A 21,379-nucleotide genomic window follows, 5' to 3' on the forward strand; every position below is an offset into this window, starting at 1 on the left:
GAAGTGGCGCTGTGGCTCAAGTGGTAGAGCGCTAGCCTTGAGCTGAAGAGCTGAGGGACAGCGCCCAGGCCCAGAGATCAGGCCCCACGACCGGACCCAAAAAAAAAAAAAGAAGGACCTTTCGGGGATTTGATCATTATCATACGCCATTCCAGCATGTAGAAGGATCACAAGGTTTTACTGATGGAACCATGTGCAACTAACAGACACAGTATGAAAGTGAAGAAGCAATGAAATAGATAATAAAAATCAAAGAATCCCTCTTACAGCTATGTCCAATTGATTTATGAGGAACTCATAGTGGAAATTTAACTTCAGTGCATTGAGCTTGGAAGATGAGCAAAAGACTTGTGAGGCCTGAAGGAGGCCAGCAAGTCCCAGCATCCCCAGGCATTCCTGGTATGCCAGGTGCAGCCTACCAAGGGACACAGTTTGCCACAGCGATCTGTAAGCTTGCCTTCTTCCCCTTCTCACACACCTCTCCAGACCTCCCAACTCCTTCTTTAGAAAAGAGGAGTCATATTTATCTCATGGGCCATAGTGGAAGTAATATTTTGTGTGTATGTATAAAAGTAGACACGGCAAGGTGCCAGTGGCTTACGTCTGTAATCCTACCTACTTATAAGGCTGAGATCTGAGGTAGGAAAGTCCATGAGACTCTTATCTCCACTAAACTGCAGAAAAAAGCCAAAAGTTGTCTTGTGACTCAAGTGGTAGAGTGTAACCTTGATTTTTAAAAAATCTGAAGAAGTAGACATAAGTCTTTTTGCTGAGATTCAGGGTGGATGCCTCCATTGTTGGATAACTGCCAGGGCCTTGGAGCCACTATCGGATTGACCTGTTATCGTACAGCTTACCAGGTTTGGCTTTCTTGAGCCTCACTAAAATCCTCAGAGGGAAGAGGAAGGGAGTTTGGGAAGGGAAGGGATAGTGGGAGAACAACAAAGGAGGGGGTAACAATGTTCAACAAGAAATGTACTCATTGCCTTACTCATAACTCTATCCCCTCTGTATTGCAGCTTTACAATAAAATAAAATTTTTAAAAAGAACATCTAGATCCTCATGCCGTAGGCATTTCTAACTCATCATCAGAGATTTCTGTACTCTCCACAAATCTTGGGAAGAAAGTCTCCCACCTGCCTTCATTTGCCCTCATTTCTTTGCCTTATCTTTGATGTAGAAATTACCTGTCTTTGCTTGAGCACATTTCTGATTCTACTCCTTTCAGTCAGCTTTATTAGAACCGACTCAAGCCTCCTCCTTCCTTGGAAGACCATCAGTCACTCACTGATGTCTTCTTTCGCTAACCATCACAGCAAGCCAGAGCCCCTACAGAGGAACTCAGCCCCCATTCACATGCTGGTGCATACCTTCTACTGTCTGTTTCTTAAGTAGAACAGCTGGGCTTCTTCTCCTCCAAGGTCTTAAATTCTTCACCCTGATCTCCACAGTGTCTAGCACTAGACCTAGCACAAAGGAGGTACTGGAATTGACTCTTAGACAAGGAGTTCTTTTATCAAACTGTGTTATGAAATGTCAACACAAGCCAGTGATTCAGCAGTTTAATAACTGATTATAATTTCTTGGTTTTGACCAATTTTAATATAAAGATACATAGACTTTCATGGTGGTGGTAAAAGTAACCAACATTTTTTATTAATAAGTTTTTTATTGTGAAAGTATCGTACAGAGGGTTACAGTTACATGAGCAAGATTTGTACATGAGTACAAATCTTATCAAGCATTGGTGCCTCCTCCTTTGTTCCCCCTTACCATCCCTGCCATCCCATCTCCCAACAACATAACTAACATTTAATGGGCATCACCCATGGACCATATATTGGGTTCAGCACTTTCATGCATATTATCTCATTTGCAGTTCACTGTCACCTTCCTGACTACTGGGAGGAGGAGACTTAGTCTTAGAATATCCAATGACCATGTCACTAAAACCAGGAAGGGGGCTGGGATTTTAGGATAGCTCAATCCTGAGATTATGCTGTGTTCTGGATGCAAGAAGGAAATAGAATTACTTTCTCCATTTTCTTGTCCTTTGGCCTATAAAACCTGAAAGAGGGACCAGATATGGGGCTATACACCTGTAATCCCAACTACTTAGGGGATAGGTAAGATTGTAGTCTGAACCTGACTCAGGGATAAATGAGAGATCATGCCTTAAAAAAAAAAATTCTGTAGGGGATAAGGATGTGGCTCAAGTGGTGGAATGCTTGCTAGCTCCTAAGTTCAAACCCTCATATAATTAGAAATGTTTTTTAAACTTGACGAAATAGAGATAAGGGAGATGATAGAAGGCAGGATCTATATATGTCAGATATATCAGAAGCAACCTTCTGCTTTGACATTTTTCTCCTTTAAATAACAGAAATGAAAAGCATGTTTTTTACTGTATCCTTTTTATTTTTACTTATTCCCAGATATAAAGAAGTAATAAAAATGTAAGCTGCATGACCAACAAAAAAATTTAAATAAAAAAAATAAAATTGTTGGAAATTAAGTTTATTGGCTGCCTGACTGTTGGCTGTTGATGTTAGAATTGTCATTGTATTACCCAACTTGGTTTTAAATGTCTTGCTTATACAACTTACCCTTTGTTTGAAAGCATTGAGAATCTTAAGTGCAGATATTCCTGAATTAGCCCTCAAGAAGCATTATCCAGGAGGGCCAAGGGAGAGCGAAAGATGTCTTTTCCCTTATTATCAGCTAAGAAACCAAAGCCACACTGCACTTAAGCCATTGTGATTCTTTTTATTTTCAGTACGTACATTGTATATATTCAAAGTGAGGAGTGGTAGAGAAAAGATGTTGAAATTATTAGCATTTGATGTATAGAAATGGAGATAGTTCAGAAAAGTGATCATTTTCATAAATATACAAATGTTCAAAATCTAGTTAAAATCTTGTAGGATAAATGCAAAGCTTAAAGTGGTCACTGATTTTTTGTTTGTTTGTTTGTTTTTAATCATTTGTATATTCATTTGATTTTAGATTTTGCCAGTGCTATGACTTGAACTCTGGGCCTCAATCTTGTTTGATTGGCTCTCTACCACTTGTACCATGCCTCTATCCTGGCATTTTTGCCGATTATTTTGGAGATGAAATTTCACACTTTTTTTCTCAGGTTGGCTTTAAACTATGATGTTCCATAAATCAGTTTCCTGAGTAGCTACGATTACAATAATGAAAAACAATGCCTGGTTTTGATTACTGTTTTTAAATACTATTATTTGTCTGCACATGTGTATTCAGTGTGTTTAATGTTCTCTTAGCCTGGTCAATACTTCCTTGGTGATGCTTGTGGGTATACTATTAAAAGAGTCCTACTTAAAATGCTTCCTATTTCCAGCATTTGGAGACTCTGAAAGACTTCAATCATAATGATTTTTTATTTAAGTTTTATTGTAAAGGTGATATACAGAAATGTCATAGTTACATAAAGCAGGTAAAGAGTACATTTTTTTAACAGTATTACCCCTTCCCTCATTCTTTCCCACTTTTTCTCTTTCCGACCCCTTCCCCCCCCCCGTAAATTGCATAGTTCATTTCCAACATAGTGTCTAGGGGTATCACTGCTGAATTGGTTTACAATTCGTCCCATCGTTTCTGTGATTCCCCTTCTCCTCCCCAAATCAGATAAACATATACAAGACAAAGGATACAGAACTAAAAACAGCGAGAAAAGGAAAAGTCAATATAATATTCATGCCTGTAAATTCATGTGAATTCAGGAGACATACAGTGATGGGATATAGAAAATACAAGCATGTATATATTTTATCAACATACACTTTTTTATTTCAGTGTTTTGAAGGAGTGCCACACAACAGTTTCTTTAGATTTTTCTTGGCCAATCCCTGTGATTGCTTCTCAGTACATTTCCCACATAGACTGTAAACAGCTACGTAAATGAGTGTCAAATGAAACCACATGCTAAAAGAGATATCTGACATCTTTGTAAAGATAAAAATCCATATATAGCCATTCCTAAAACTTTTTATTTGGACAACAGTGCACAGAAAAGTATTGCTGTCTCCTAGATTGAACTTTTCTAATACTTTACAGTGGCTCATTGAACTTGTATGCACCATTCTAACGAAGGAAATTGTAAGGTATATAAGGTAGAGATGAAACATATCTGTCTGTGGTGTCCTTGCAGGTCTGATAAACAGCCATATTTTCCTAGGCTTAGGCAAAACAAAGTGAAGAGGCATATTGCAGAAGACTAAATTATACATGAAGTCATTAAACTTCACCCTTCACTTCTGATTGAGGGATTGCTGCAGTTGTCATGAGCAGAGGCAAGATGAAAAAATAAATAAATGAAAGGCCTGATCACATCACACATTTCAGAGGAAATGTAATCGCTTGGAAATTCACTTGCAGTTCTTGGGGCCATGCAAAATTGCACATCACTGAGTACAGTGAGGTGTGGCCATGGCATTCTTGGAAATTTGGAATGCAACCTTCCCATATGCAGGATGCAGGAGGCAAAGTGAGGTTCTTCCTGATACCAGCACCCCAGGCTGCATATCCCAGTAAACCTAGACTTGCAGCATGAGTAGTGAAATACTCTTTTTCTTTTCTTCTTTCTTTTCTCCTTTTTTCTTCTGTCTTTCTAATTTTCTTTATTCTTTCATTCTTTCTTTTTTGTTTGCACCAGTACACTAGGGCTTGAACTCAGGGCCTGGGCACTTCCTTAGCTTTGTGTGTGTGTGTGTGTGTGTGTGTGTGTGTGTGAGAGAGAGAGAGAGAGAGAGAGAGAGAGAATACCGTACAGAAGGGTTACAATTACATGGGCAAGGTAATGAGTCTTATCAAGCATTGTTGCCTCCTCCTTTGTTTCCCCTTCCCATCCCTTCCCATCTTCTCCCCCACCCACCCCTGCTCCCCCGCCAGCCCCCTACCAAAATTGTAAAGTTCATTTTTTGACATATGTCTTGTACATCTCATTGTTTCAATGGGTCCACCTGTATCCCCATTTAAACAATTTGTTTTTTCCTTTCCCCTCCACAAGTTATACCAACATCAAATACAGTAAAAACATTTGGGCATTTACCCAAATGATCACAAACAAGACAATACTAAAGCTACCTGCCCAACTATGTTTACTGCAGCATTATTTACCATAGCTAAGATATGGAACCAACCCAGATGCCCCTCAGTAGATGAATGCATCAAGAAAATGTGGTATATATACACAATGGAATTCTATGCCTCCATCAGAAAGAATGACATTGCCCCATTTGTTAGGAAATGGAAAGACTTGGAAAAAATTATATGAAGTGAAGTAAGCCAGGCCCAAAGAAACATAGGTCCCATGGTTTCCCTTATTTGCAATGACTAGTATATGTCTGAGATTAGCTTTTTCATTCAAGACTAATACTCTTATCATTGGAACCTCAGCTCTACTTCTACTTCATATGTTTGCTGAGTAATTAGAGATGAGCCTCATGTACTTTCCTACCCAGAAAGTGCTTCAACCTCACATCTCAGCTTCCTGAATAGAAAGGATTAGAGGTGTAAACTATCAGTATCTGGCCTCTCTTTTTTTAAACTCTGTGTGTGTGTGTGTGTGTGTGTGTGTGTGTGCGCGCGCACGTGCGCGTGTGCAGAGGTATACTTCAGTCCATAACTCACGTATCTTACTTCTTTCCAAAGGGGTTTTGTGACTGCCACTTTGGGAACATGTGTGACTTACAAACTCTTCACAGGTGTTGTGAAATTACTTCTTGCAAAGGTCACATATCCTGGGAAATGTGGTTTGAATGTACACCTGGTGAGAGGATGAGGATTCAGTGATGACCATTCATAAGGTCATCCTGTAGGATTGGGAATAGCAGGAAGTCAGAACGTATGCACGGTATCACAGCCCTGAGGCTGCACTGAGCAGGGCTGGAAAAGAAGCTTGGTCCTTAGTTAACTGCACGGCTCCACAGGTTAGTGCAGGTCTGCAGTGTCCTCCTATCTGTCTGAATGATTTCTTGCTGCCAGAGGAGCTCACTGTATCACAGCACCGTAAGCACTACCTGATGAGTGGGATGACATTCATGCGTAGCACTTACTTTCAATGGACGTGATCATGGGAGGCTGTGTCTACTCTCGGAGGCTCCAAGGATTTTGTTGCTGTGGTTGTATTGCCTGAGAGCTGTCTGCTTTAATCAATGCATCCTGGGACTTTAGTGTTGAAAGAGAAGGTGTCCCTGTTTACATAAATTGTGGTTTCACTAATGAATCACTGATAATACCATGATAGATAGATAGATAGATAGATAGATAGATAGATAGATAGATAGATAGATTCATTAGAAATGTTCACAGCCGGGCTGGGAAGGTGGCTTAGTGGTAGAGCACTTGCCTTGCATGCCTGAGGCCCTGGGTTCAATTCCTCAGCACCACATAGGCAAAAAGAAAAAAGCCACAAGTGGCGCTGTGGCTCAAGTGGTAAGAGCACTAGCCTTGAGCTGAAGAGCAGAGGGACAGCGCCCAGGCCCAGAGTTCAGGCCCCATAACTGGACCCAAAAACAAAAACAACAACAGAAATGTTCACAGTGGAAAACATGTTCCAGGAGGCATGAACAGTATATGTGTATTCAGCACCTGCCCTGCTGAGGGCAAAACACCTCCCCAAGGTTTTCTCTGTCTCTGCATTTGGCTAAGATTCTCCAGCTTCACTGCACAAACTCTGTGTAGTAAAGGAGCTTTCTAGTTGGTGCCATTGAGTAGTCCCAAACACATAACTGACACCTAGAAAGAAAATGCCCATGGCACATCAGTCACCTGTATCTAAGATGTGTTTGTCCATCATGAAAAATGACTTGCCTCTAGAAGTAGGAAATGCACCCATTTGCTTGGGCTGCCATAACAAAGGACTACAGGCTAAGTATCTTTAACAACAGCAGCCCATTACTTTGTTATTAGGAGTTAGATGCTCATGGTCAAGGGGACTCCCTCCTCCCCTTGCCCCTTTGGCTAGCTTAGGGTGGTCCCTGCATTGCATTTGTGCCTGCAGTCCCCACATGTCTGACAAAGAACAAAACTTAATAAAAAATAATCCATTTAGAAAATGACCAAAGACATTTTAGCAAAAAATTATATATATGGATGGCAAGCAAACACATGAAAACACAGTCAACAGCATTTGATTCGCCATTGTAGAAACACAATTGCGATCATAGTACATGCATCTCAGAACCACTAAAATTAAAACCAGGGACAACACCAAGTGCTGATAGGGATGCAGAGACCTTGCATCTTACATATACTGCTGGTGGGGATGTGAACTGGTATGCTAGTCTGTAAAACAACTCTTTAGAAACAATTCTTTAGAAACTCGGCATAGGTTTTTTTCATCTAGTCCCAAAAATACTTCTCCTAGGCATCTCCAGAAAACTGAAACTTAACTTCACCATAAAACCTTTTAAGTGAGCACTCATAATAGCTTTGCTTGTAATAATCAAAACTTGAAAGTATCAAATTGTTCCTCAGGAATGGAGTGAGTAAATCAACAGGGACCTTCATCCTGCAATGGGCCACAATGTTACACAACCCCCAAAGCCCCGTGTATTTCAGGTGTGACCTCCATGGAGGCACTTGCCAGTGGAAGCTAGATCATTGAAGTGCTGTACACACGCTCTCAAAGGGGATGGTAGATCTGTAGTCCCTTTGTTTATGTCTTTGGTTCCTGGTTATTGGTGAGGGGCTTTGCTCCCCAGTGTGACTCTGCTTTGCACAGGCCTGAAACCAATGGGTCCATCTGATCATGAACTAGAACCTCTGCAATCATGAGCCAAAATAAATTTTTCTCTTCATTAGTTGTTTATCTTGTGTATTTTATTATACTAATGAAAAGCTAGCTGATATACGTAATATGAAATATTACTTGACCATGAAAATGGACTGTTGACACATGTAACAACATGGTGAATCTTATGGGTATTGTGCTTAAAGGAAAAAGCCAATCCTTCATGATCCCATTTACAGGTTATTCTGGAAATGTTAGCGATATTGTTTAAGTGTGTAAATGTTAGGAATTAGGGATGGTAGAGTGTATATGAAGTTGTTTCTGATTGTGAGATCATTCTGTTTGTTTCAAGTAGTGGCTATATAAATCTACACTTGAGGAAAAATGACATAGAGATTTGAGTATACCAATCCCTATTTCCTGGATTTGATACTATAACACAGTTTTGCAAGGTGTGGCCATTGGGGAAAATTGAAAAGTGTATGAGGCTCTTCATACTGTGCTTGGACTCTCTTCTGAATCTGTAACTATTTCAAAATCAAAATCCCCTGAGGCTGGGCTCCAGTGGCTCATGCCTATAGTCCTAGCTACTTAGGAGACTGTGATCTGAGGGTGATTGTTCAAAGTCAGCCCAAGCAGAAAAGCCTATGAGACTCTTATCCCCAATTAACAAGCAAAGGCCAGTGGCTCTGCCTGTGGTAGAGTGCTAGCCTTGAGCAAAAATACCCAGGGACGGCATCCAGGCCCTGAGTTCAGTCCCTGGTACCAACACACACACACACACACACACACACACACACACACACACACACACACACATACACAAATGTTATCTTTTATATAATTTAAATTTTATTTTATTCAATAATTAATTGAAAATGTATTTGAAAATATGCTGGGTGTCTACCCCATTTGTTAGGAAATGGAAAGACTTGGAAAAAATTATACTAAGTGAAGTAAGCCATAGGTCCCACGGTTTCCCTTATTTGCAATAACTAGTATACATCTAGGATAATCTCACCAGACAAGTAGCAGAGGTCAAAAGCTATGCACGTATGACCATGTAAGATGGTGCTAAGTGAAATGAACCCCAAGATAGGGACACAAGAGGTTTGTTTCTTTGTTGCTGTTGTTTTTAAAATACTTATAATGTACTATGTGATTTCGTTTGTTGCTTTCATATGTACTCCTCCCATGGTATAACCCGTTTTCACTGTATTTGATTCCGGTACCCTGCATCTTCTATATACATTTTCTAATTTGGGGAGGGGAAGGGAAATAACAAGATGCTGAAACAAGGATACAGGTTGACCCATTGTAACAATGAGATGTACAAGACACTATGTTGAAAACAAACTTTACAACTTAGGGCAGGGAGAAGAGTTAAGAAGGTGGGGAGGGAAGAGATGGTAGGGGAAAAACAAAGGAGGAGGCAACAAGGCTTGATAGGTAATGTACTCATTACCTTGCTCATGTAACTGTAACCCCTCTGTACAGTATCTTTACAATAAAAATATATATTAAAAATATGCTGGATATCTTCATAAGCACAGGTCACAGCTGTAACGAGAAAAAGAGGAAATAGTCTTTTTTAAATGTTTTTTATTATAAAAATACTGTACAGAGGTGTTACAGCTACATGAGCAAGGTAATGAGTACATTACCTATCAAGCATTATTGCCTTCTCCTTTGTTTTTCCCCTACCATCCCTTCCCTCCCCACCTCCACAATTACAGTCCCCCCATGTCCCCTCCTCCACCCTCCCCCCCCGCCTAAATTGTAAAGTTTGTTTTTCAACATAGTGTCTTGTACATCTCATTGTTGCAATGGGTCAACCTGTATCCCTATTTAAACATTTTGTTTTTCCCTTCCCCTCCCCAAATTAGACCTACGTCAAATACAGTGAAAACAGGGGTTATGCCATGGTGGAAGGCCATACAAAGCAACAAAAAAATCACATGGAACATTCTAAGTACGTTAAAAACAATAGCAAGAAAGAAAATACCACTTGTGTCCCTATCTTAGGGTTCATTTCGCTTAATATCATCGTATCTGTCTTGACAGACATCTCTGCGATATTTTGCATAAAACACTTAACACAATATTTGAAAATTATGGAACAAACTATGCTTTTTACTTTGTGTTGTTACTGGCATTAGCTGTTGTCTTAATTAACACCACTGAATAAATCATTGTGATGGCACTCAAATAATTGTTTCATAATCAAAATCATGAGTCGGTGTTTTGTTTTTTCCTAGTACACTTTCTGGCTAACATTCAAATCTCCTTTCATTAATTTCCTTTGCTGAAACAAATCTCTAGATGTTGTGTGAACGTTTATTGTGTTTTAGAGTGAAGAGAGCAATGCAGGTCCCACAAGGGCATCAGGTCTCTGCTATTTGCATTTCACACTGGACCCCTTAGCTTGCTTCAGCCTAAGGCTGTGGTATGACACATCTTGCTTTTAATGTAGTCACATGCCTTGTAGTGCTTGATTTAAAAAAAAGAAGAAGAAGGAGAAGGAGAAGTAAGGCCCATGCCCCAGGGTTCAGCTAATATCTAGCTCTCTGAGTTAAGGCCAACTCTTCATTTTTAAAAATGTCAGCAGATTCTAAGTGCAACTATTAGCTATTTCCTTTTACTATTGACCTTGGTTCAGTTAAACTAATTGTTACCCTTTCATCAGACTGTGATTTGGCAAGGGGGAAAAAAAGGAAAATACTATACCACTAGAGGAATTTGCAAAATTCCAAGTAGAGTCCTCTCTATGTAAACAGTATGTGAGCATTACTGTCTCCAAAGTGATGGTAGTTTATTTAAAGCCAAGTAGAAGTGCATAATTTGTAATAAAATTCAAGGTCGAGGCCTCAAAAAGTTTAAATTTAAATACAGTTATGACATATGGATCTCTAGTTTGTAATTGCCATTTATTTATTCACTAATACAGTATGCTCTAGGTAGACACTACCTACTAAGGGTGCAATATGTGGAGATTAAGTTCTTCCCCTTTGGTGTTATCTGGGAAGGATGTAGATACTTGTGAAGAGCTATACTACAGTAATAACATTGTCTACTAGAGTAATATTTCCTACTCTAGTAATATTTCCAAGTATGGTAATATTTGCTACTATAGTAACATTTACTACTATAATAATATTTCCTGGGGCTGGGAAGGTGGCTCAGTGGTAGAGCGCTTGCCTTGCATGCCTGAGGCCCTGGGTTTGATTCCTCAGCACCACATAAGCAAAAAGAAAAAAAGCTGGAAGTGGCGCTGTGGCTCAAGTGGTAGTGCACTAGCCTTGAGCTGAAGAGCTGAGGAACAGCACCCAAGCCCAGAGTTCAGGCCCACAACTGGACCCAAAAAAAACAAAAACAAAGTAACATTTCCTATTCCTAACATACCTTACTGTGATAACATTTACTACCATGAGTTTTCTATTGTGGTAACACTTCCTACTATATTAACATATCTCACGGAGGCAACTAGTACAGTATCATTTCCTACTATAACATTACCTACTGTGGTAACATTTCCTGATGTGGTAATATTATCTGCTGTAATATTTCTTTTTTAAAATATAAATGTAATTCATTTTATCTTTTTTTAATTAGCCCATTTTTAAAAATTGTAATAACATTTCTTAAGTGGTAACATTTCCTACTGTGGTAATGCTTTCTACTGTGGTGACATTCCCATTGCTTTCTATGTATCCATGCTCTATGATCAAGGGTGGGGAACATTCAGCCCACAGGTTCTGTGAGTCCCATAAAATCATTTGGTGCATAATGCTATAGACACACATGCTTCTCCTATGTTTCTTATTGGCTGCCATTAGCCATCTGCCTGTACTTATAATTTGAATGACTGATGAATGATGTTAAATATGCAAATGTCCTTGACAAAAAGAAGATTCTTATTCCTATACTGTATATTCTCTTTACTGACATTCATTGTTTTTTTGTTTTGTATTTACTGGTTTGTAGTCAGAGCCTCATGCTTTTTCAGCTTGCTTTGCTTGTGTGCTTGGTTAGCTCTTTACTAGTAGAGCCACACCTCTAGTTTGACATTAGTGGTTAGTTTCAAAGATGGAATCCCATGGACTTTTCTGTCCTAGTTAGTGTCAAACCACACTCCTCAAGATCTCAGTCTCCTAAGTAGCTAGAGTTACAGGCTTGAGCCACTATTGCCAGGCTCATTCATTGGTTTTAATATTGGAAGCAATCCTGGTACATAATTTTTTATGGGAATGCTATCATAAATATTTAAAAATCAGTGCAAAAAAATAAAATCAATGTAGTGACTTCCTGTGGTCTCACAGTTGGAAATGGATCAGAGTTGAGATTTCAACTGGAGTCTTCTGCTCCTCAGGCACACACCCTTTCCTTTAAACTTCCACTGTGATGAGTCAAGAGGGATATGAAATGCAGCTGTTTATGTAGTTTACTTGTTTGTTTCTTTTGTCAGTCGTGGGACATAAACTCAGAGCCTGGGTGTTGTTCTTGATCTTTTGTGTTCAAAGCTAGCACTCTACCACTGCAACTGAAACTGGCAGTTAATTGTAGACAAGAGTCTCATGGACTTTCCTGCCCTGGCTGACTTTGAACCAGGATCCTCAGATCTCAGATTCCTGAGTTGCTAGGATTATAGGCATGTACTTATTTGTTTTTATTTTGGGTAATAATGATGTTTGAACTCAGGGCTCCACACTTGCTAGGCAGGCACTCTACCATGTGAGCCATGCCTCTAGCTCTTTTTCACTCCATTTAATTTTTAGATTAATGTCTTTGTTTTTTGGCCTGGATTGTGATCTTCCTGTGTATTTTCTTGCCATAGCTGGGGGTAATATTCATACACCAACATATACCCAACTTTTTCTATGATGATGGTGCCTCATAAACTTTTTTGTCTAGGCTGGTCTTAAACCCCAGTGTTCCTGAATTTTTCCTCCTGAGTATCAATAATTAAAGCTGTGAGTCCATTGGCACCAGGTCAAGAATGAAATTTTCCCCAAGTGTGAGAAACAACAGCTGCTGGAGACCAGGTGATAGTCCGAGGTCTGCTCCCCAGGGCCCCTCACCCCACTTTCACGGTGATAAATGATTGCGTTCCTGGATACATCTCGGTGCTTTGGATTCATAACCTTCATTTGGAGCCTGTCATCTTCTCCATATACATTAAGAAGGGGCTACAGATGCTCTACATAGGCTCAAATATGCTGCTGCTGTTTTGTTTTAATTCTGTCTGCTTTTCCAATTATTGTTGCCTGGTGTGTTGCTGGCTTTCTATTTATTGTAAAGATGTAAGTTTGCATTTGCAAGTAAATGTATTTAAATTACTAAATAAATCAGAGGAAAGTAGTGAGGGGTAAAGGAAAGGTTGACTGTGCTAAAATTTAGAGAGCCATTGTAAATTGTAGTCAGCTCCTCCTAAGTGTCTTTATTAGTAACTGGGGATTCACTTTCCCTCCATCCCATTCAGCCACTTGCTTCTTCCAACCCCAGAGTATAATAATAAGATGAATTTTAATTTCTAGAGAGTACATTCAGTTGACAAAGTCATTGCAACAAGGTCTACAGTAAGATGAAATATCTGCTTTTAACCAGTTAGTTCATTCAGGATTCTCTGGGCAGGCTGTGCCTAGCCCTGGCTCTATGGATGGATGGTCCCAGCTTGTTGGAACTTGCACCATGCCAAGATTTTGCTCTGTGTCTGCTACAGGTTGATGGTTCAGTAGTTTTGTCTGTCTTCCTTATTCCCATAGACTGTGGCTCAATGCCAGGACTTTCCCCACTTGTGGTAGCAGAGATGGTGTCCATTTGCAATAGGCAGGACACTTGGCTGGAATTCAGTCAAGGAAGGAAAGCCTCTATTACTCTATAACACTGAAACACATGGTTGTATTTTTCAATAAAAATGTTTAGTTTCAAGTGTAGACAGAGGGCTGGGGGTATATCTGACTGGTAGAACATTGCCCAACACATATCATAACCTAGGTTTGATCCCCAGCCCTGCAAAATAAATAAACGAGTAAGAGTGGATAGATGTTAGACTTTCTTACAGGAAGTTGAGAGGTAATTATTTTTCCACTAATCTATTTGAAAGAGGTATTTCTGATCTTAAGATTTCCTAAATCTTAAAAATAACCCTCCTTTGTAAATTTTAGTCTTTAATCACATAGCTTAGGTATTATAGGAAGAGCCCAGGAATTATACAGAGATTTTATTAATTAATACATGTCAAAAAGAGAGTCACAAATTGCAAATTAAAATTCTTTTTTGCTACAATTATTCATATCCCAGCCTGTCATCTCTAAAATTGTGTCCTGAGCTTTTCAATCACATCCAGAGAAGTGTATGTGCTCTGACTTCTGAGGGGAGGATTTAAAAAAGTCACAGCTTTCCAGGGAGGACACTTGCGATTTTATTTTATTTCACTTTATATTATTTTGACAATACAGATAATAAAACAACTACCCTACGTGCCAAAGCAACCCTGTCCAAGAAGTCCCTGAGACTATCTCCAATGAGTCACCAAAAACCCATAAATATATAAATGTAAAAAATGGCTATCTTAGTGTCTTGTACATCTCATTGTTACAATGTTGAAAAACGAACTTTATAATTTAGGCGGGAGAGTGTAGTTGTGGAAATGGTAGGGAAGGGCTGGCAGGGGAAAAACAAAGGAGGAGACAACAATGCTCCATAGGAAATGTACTCATTACCTTCCTCATCTACCTATAACCCCTCTGTACAATATTTTTACAATAAAAAACTTACTAAAAAAAGTGTGTATCTTTAAAAAAAAGTGGTTATCTGAAGTGCTAGAGAAATATATGAAGTTCATTCAAAGAAATGCGATTTCAGTTTGCCTAGAGATGACACAGTTTGAGTACTGAGATTCTTTTTTGTTTGCAAATTGTAATATTTATCATTTTTTTGTAAAGGCGATGTACAGAGGGGTTACAGTTATATAAGTCAGGTAATGAACACATTGAGATTCTTGTTGTCACCCAGCCCCACTTCTTTTGCTATTGCAGTGTTGTGGGCTTTGACTACCTTTATCCAGGACATTAGAAGATAACAGAGACTACTCACTGAGGTCACTAGACCTGAACCTCAAATCCCCTTTTTACCAGCATCCCACTTTGTGCCTCACCAGGCAAGAGTAGCTGCCATCAGTTGCTTTGGTGCTATAGCCATAAATAGTTTATATAGATCTAATAAAAATGCAGCACTCTGAAAAACCAGGAGAGAAATGTGGGCAGAACACAAAGAAAGTTCAGAGCCTGCATGCCCCAGTGACTTCATCTTCCTCCTTCCAGGGTGATGATTTTAGTCATTTTACGTGTACAGTTTTATTCATAAGATAAAGGGAGGAAAAATTCTATTTCAGAAGCCTCTAAAACACTTGACCCTGCACTGCTTGGAAGCCTATAGTACATTACATGCAGCCTTGACCTGCATTCCATTCCTTCTGAGAGCCTTTCTATTGAATAGGGTTTTTTTTTCTTTTTTAATATCTAGGAGCTGTGGCATTTTTAACAGACTGCATCATTTTGGAGTAACATTCTCTTGAGGTGGGCAACTGAGATGTATAATTATATCCTGTGGAAAATAATGGTGGAATGAAAGGTGGGGAGGAGGTTATTGAATCACAAAAACATGTTTCCTATTCCAAAAAAAAAAATGACAGCATGCAGGATGTTCAATTTCCTTCTGCTCTGAGCCCAAGGAGAGAGCGGCGTCTTAAAGCAGGGAAGTCATTGGTATTCACTGGAGCTTACCCCATTTCTTTTTTATTGTTTCAGAGACTTATTACTCTTGCAGAGTGCTTCCCAGTTTTGCTGCCTTTTCTCAGTATATACGGGCCAAGGTAGTCAGAGGAAACACTTTAATTACATCTTAAGCAGAATGAGAGTGTATTTATGAAAATTCTAACAGAAGGTACAGTGAGACCATTAACTTAAATCCCCAAAATACATAAAGTAGGTTTTTTCATATTAAAAAATAGTTGGTCTATTAAATTGTATCTGTGTATTTAAAATCTGCCCCAAACACTAAATATTGCCTAAATGTGCATATGGTATTCGAAAAATCCCTCTGTAAAAAAGTACTGGAAGTATGGCCTGTCTCCATCTCTGTCCCAGGCTTATCCTGAAGTCACTGGTCTTGGGGTGGGCTCCTCAGTCACCCAGTGGGGAACTTCTCTCTCCCTGCCTAGCCATCATTTCTACTCGCTCCTAAGGTCTCCTTCCCACATCACCTGTGCTTTGGTTGAATTTGATTTCTGGCGAACATGCTCATAATTTTGTCAAATGAAAACTATAGGTGAGAGATAGAGGAGGAATTGGAGGCTGTTTCTTACACTTGAACATAATAGAGAAATGTAAGGAGCAGATAAGCAAAGTTTCCCCTGAGCTACCACAAGCCAGTTGTTGGCATATGTTTAGAAAACTATGCCTTCTTTGAGAACAAAGCTCTTTCATCTTGGCAGAAGCAGGGTTCAAAATCTAGTTGCCTCTGCTTTCAACAAATTGGATAGGAACCGTTCCTCTCTAGACATGATGCAGAATATGTGGTGATTAGTCCTTCCCAGGAATACTGGTTCAAAATGGAATTGTAATCAAAGTATTCATTCAATTTATGCCATTTTAAAAGAACTTTTCTAATTTTTGACCTCTCTAACATGAAAAAGACAACTAAAGAAACTTTTGTTCTTGACAAAGGAAAAGGAACCGGAGGAGAATCTTATAAAATATGCTATGGTCTTGCTTATTTCAAAAGCCAAGCCTGGTAGTGCACACTTGTAATCCTATCACATGAAAATGTCAACTTCAAGATCAACCAACCTAGGCTACACAGTGAGTTCCCAGGCAAGCCTGTACTACATAATGAGTCCTGGGGACAAAAGCCAAGATGTATATTTAAAAGGACATAATAGATTTATCAAATACAAATTACATGTTACCCCAAGTTATTAATATTCTACTGCAGATTCACTGGTTTATGGATTTGTTAGGACTGTCTGTATCTTTTGGTTGGCAAAAATAAAACAAAAGAAGGTTATCAGAGAAGCCCCAGTTTCTTGGGGGAAGGAGGAATAAAGATCATCTGCTGCACCTGAATCACACCTATATGTGTCAGACCTGGCTCTATCTAGGTGTGAAACTATGATCTCCAACCTAGGTGACCAGTATTCTGGTCCAAATTACTATGCTTGCTCTGAGAAATCCCAACTGAGGAAAGCTACCAGGAATCCACAGTGTAAAAGACACATGTATTTCATCAGCTTCTCTGAGTGTCCAGTGACTCTGGAGCTATAGATGCTTTTGTTTCCTACCTAGCAATTCAAACAGTTGACTTTTCTCCTGCTTTAGGCAAAAGAGGGAGTCTAGAGTCTAAAAGTAAGTATTTCCATTGATATTTTGAAATATACTCTAACAAAAATTGGTAATATTTAAAACTGGGTCTGTCTTAGCAAAAAAATAAATCTTCACAACAAAAGCCAAGTCAGCCAAGACAGAAAGCCCTTGGTTCACTGATCTGGCTCCCATAGATCTATTACTAATTTTCCAAGTCAAGAATAGGAACTGTGGTCTTCATAATGCAAATGTATTCATGGGGAGATTGGGAGCAAGTGCATTCCAGAAAATATGAGGCTATATCTGTAGGGCGTCAAGGGAAGGTGGCATTCATGTATGGAATTAATAGTCATCTGATCTGTTTCTCACAGCATACCTTTTTTTGTTTTGTTTTGCTTTTGTGTTTTCTTAATACATTTTTCCATTTATATAGATTCATACAATTTCTTTTTTAAATATTTTTTATTGTGAAAATACTATACAGAGGGGTTACAATTACATGGACAAGATAATGAGTACATTTCTTATCAAGCATTGTTGCCTCCTCCTTTGTTTCCCCTTCCCATCCCTTCCCATCCTCCCCCCCTGCTCCCCCACCCAATCCTCCCCACTCCCCGCTCCACCCCACCCCCTGCACCAAAGTTGTAAAGTTCATTTTTTAACATAACGACTTGTACATCTCATTGTTGCAATGGGTCCACCTATATCCCTATTTAAACGATTTGTTTTTCCCCTTCCCCTCCACAAATTATACCGACATCAAATACAGTGAAAGCAGGGGTTATACTGTGGGGGAAGGACACAAAGCAACAAAGAAATCATCTTATAAATGTGTTAGAAACAATCGCATGAAAGAAAAAAACATTTGAATACATATCTTAGGGTTCATTTCCCTAACATCACCTTATCTGATTCATACAATTTCTATAAGAGAAAGTTGGGAGGTATACAGCAAAAAACGTCACCTTCTCTTGCAATTAAACACATCACCTAACAAAAATAACTATTTTATTAAAAATTAACAGGCAAACTTTTTTATATTACCTTGTTTTGAGCTTTGATTTGCAGATAACTTGGAAAGCAGTTATTCGTCATGTTTATTTAAGTAGACAGATGCTGTCTCCTCCTGCAACATCACTGTCAGGATTGGGGTAGTTCCAAAAGAGCAGGGGCTTGAGTTAGAACACACTGAGGTCCTGCTCTATCTCATGTCCCTTAGCTGTAAGCCGGGAGGTCACCCCTCCATGCCAGCCTCTCCCTCCGTGAGGATCAGTTGAAACCATGGACTGACTTACAAACATTTGTTCTTGTCTGACATCATCAGAATAAGAGCTCAGAGATAAACAGCACTTGGGCCTCATCCTTAGGAAAACATTCTAGAAAGTGTAGTGCTCAATTGGAATGAGATTGGTTATTTTCCCCTGTGTAGATTTGTGTCTTCTTGCTGGGCACCAATTAAATGAAAACAATGAAATTACAATAACTGTTTTTAAGTGAAAAGGCTCTTGGATATCCTATGATTAGCAGACTTTTTTTCCATGCTAAGGAAACACAGCTGTTGTGTAAGTCCCAAACCCTACAAGAGAGCCTCTGCTTGTTAAGAGTGGGAAGAGATGTGTGGGGCTCAGGTGTGGCGATAGCTTGGGTCACCTGGGAATGTCTTTCTGAGGAATTGAGGTCACGGGTTTATTGGAAGATTTCAAAGTCTCCCTCAAACTCACTCTTCCTTCTTTCTACAAAACACACACACAGAAAACTTTTTAGATAGGTGGAAAAGGCAGAGGGAAGTGAAATTGGTAATTAAATCATGACAAATGCAAAGTAGAAATACATTGTTGAAAGTCAAATAATAGTTATTACTCAACTGTGAAATAATTGTCATTCATAGACTAACAAAGACACTATTCAGAACAAGAGTCTCTGACTTTAATATCCCTGAAGCTATTTTTAAATGCATATTATACAGCAGAAGAGAAGTTAAAGTTTTGTGGCTTGATCCATGTTTATAATTCTGATTATATAATGGTCTTATTTTTTTTGTTTTTGACTTCAAGTGTTTTATTTGCTCAATTTATTAATAGCTTGAAATATTTTTTGTTTTCTTGTCTTGCATCCTACAATATTTTGCCCTTCAACTAGCATGTGAAGTGTGTCTCTGTAAACTTGCTGTTTACACACACTTTGTTTTATTATGAAACTAAAGGTTTTTTTAATGATAATACAGTACTGATTATGACCATGGCATTAGGGGTCTTTTAAGTAGATGGATAGTTTAAAGCTCAGCTCTAATATAGGTAGTGATGTCTTCATGCTTGCACATGTTATCAAGGGGTGTCTTTTCATCTAGACAGTGGCGTGGGTACATGGAAGATGAATCTACAGGACAGGAATGGACAGAGCTGACATCAAAGAGTCTGCAGTGGTAGTTGAGCAATAAAGGCAGAAGCAATGCCAATACCCCTCAGGTCATGTAAAGCACCACCCAGGTGAAATCTGTGACCTGTGAAGAGGCAAGGCTGTAGTTTGAATGTCACTTTCCCCCCAGGGATCCATATGCTTAGAAGCTTGGTTTTCATTGTGACCATGATGAGCAGTGGAACCATTGAGAGAGTCTCATGAGAGGTTCTTATGTGAACTGGGGGTGTGTTCTGGAAGGGATGTGCAACTCGAGATTCTTGGACTTCCTGTGTGATGACATGATCGCTCCCACTTGTGTGCATTCCACCTTGACCCTCAATAGAGGTTTCATTATTAGGCCCTCACTAGAGGTCAAACAAATGGGGCTACCTGATCTTGGGAGAGATTCAGCCTCAAAATCTGTGACCTAAATAGAGCTCATTCTAGTAAGTAGCCTATTTCAGATATTTCATTATTATAGTAGAAAATGGAACTGACACAGGCAGGTTTTTCCAAGTCTTAGAACCTTTCACACACTGAAACTGTAGAATAAAGCTTCATTTTGAGGTCAAAGCCAAGACATACTGGAAATCAACAATATAGTCCTTCATTCTCCAGCTAGTTATTGAACTCAAACTATGAGACACAATCTCCAGACACCTCCCCCCAAGAAAAATGAACATCCAGGCTCTGCTCTCAAAGACTCCACAGCGTGATAACAGAGAGAGACTTGGGAACAGCAGAACAACATGCCAAGCCATCTGCTACATACAGGATCCAAGTATAGTATGACATGCAGGAGGGCAGCTGCAGCAGCACTGGGGCAGTTTACTGAATAAGGAAGCACTGAGCCCATATATAAAATAAAAATAGATTTCTGCTTCTCCGGGAAAACACCAAATGGCAGATGATGCAGGTGGCAGCGGAAGGGACGGAGGTCCCGGGGACCCAGGCTTGGAAGGGCATGACAGCTTCCGTGGAGGCTTCAGTAGTGGCCTCTGGGGTCGAAGTTGTGGCCGTGATAGAGGCTGAGTTCACAGCTGCAGGGGGTTGTCAAGGCAAGGCCGAAGACAAGGAATAGATCCTATCACCAAACTGGGCCGCCTGGTTAAGGACATGAAGATCAAGTCTTTGAAGGATCTATCTTTTCTCCCTGCCCATCAAGGAGTCTGAGATTGTTGACTTCCTCCAGGGGCATCACTAAAGGATGAGGTGTTGAAGATTATGCTCGGTATAGAAGCAGCCTCGAGCTGGCCAGTGCACCAGGTTCAAGGCATTTGTAGCCATTGGCAATACAATGGCCATGATGGTCTGGGGGTTAAGTGCTCCAAGGAGGTTGCCACTGCCATCCTAGGGTCCATCATCTTGGCCAAGATCTCCATTGTGCCTGTTTGGTGAGGCTACTGGGGAACAAGATGGGCAAGCCTCACACTGTTGCATGCAAGGTGATAGGCTATGCATTTCTGTGCTGCTCCACCTCATCCCCATCCCCAGAGCCACTGGAATCATGTTCACTCCTATCCCCAAGAAGCTGTTGATGATGGCTGGTATCCATGCAACACCTCAACCGAGGGTTGTACTGCTACCTTGGGGAACTTCGCCAAAGCCACCTTTGATGCCATCTCCAGGACCTACAGTTGCCTGACCCCTGACCTCTGGAAAGAGACCGTGTTCACCAAATCTCATCAGAAATTCACTGATCATCTTGTGAAAACTCACACCAGAGTCTCTGTGCAGAGGACCCAGGCTCCAGCTGTGGCTGCAACATAGAATTTTATGTAAGAATAAGAAAGTGAATCAAGCCTGTTAAAAACTTAAAAAAAGTAGATTATATGGAACCATGAGTCTTCACAAAATGTT

The 21,379-nt window shown here is 39.8% G+C and overlaps 1 protein-coding gene and 1 pseudogene across 1 annotated transcript in view; both read left to right on the forward strand.

Moving 5' to 3' along the window:
- The window catches only part of Ptprm (protein tyrosine phosphatase, receptor type, M), an 819,406-nt gene that overhangs the window by 678,558 nt on the left and 119,469 nt on the right, over window positions 1–21,379 (forward strand). The gene's annotated exons all lie outside the window — the stretch shown is intronic.
- Window positions 20,420–21,289, forward strand: LOC105993769 (annotated as a pseudogene).

This window comes from Dipodomys ordii, unplaced genomic scaffold, assembly GCF_000151885.1.
Source record: "Dipodomys ordii isolate 6190 unplaced genomic scaffold, Dord_2.0 Scaffold100, whole genome shotgun sequence".
In the NCBI taxonomy this organism is placed as follows: domain Eukaryota; kingdom Metazoa; phylum Chordata; class Mammalia; order Rodentia; family Heteromyidae; genus Dipodomys; species Dipodomys ordii.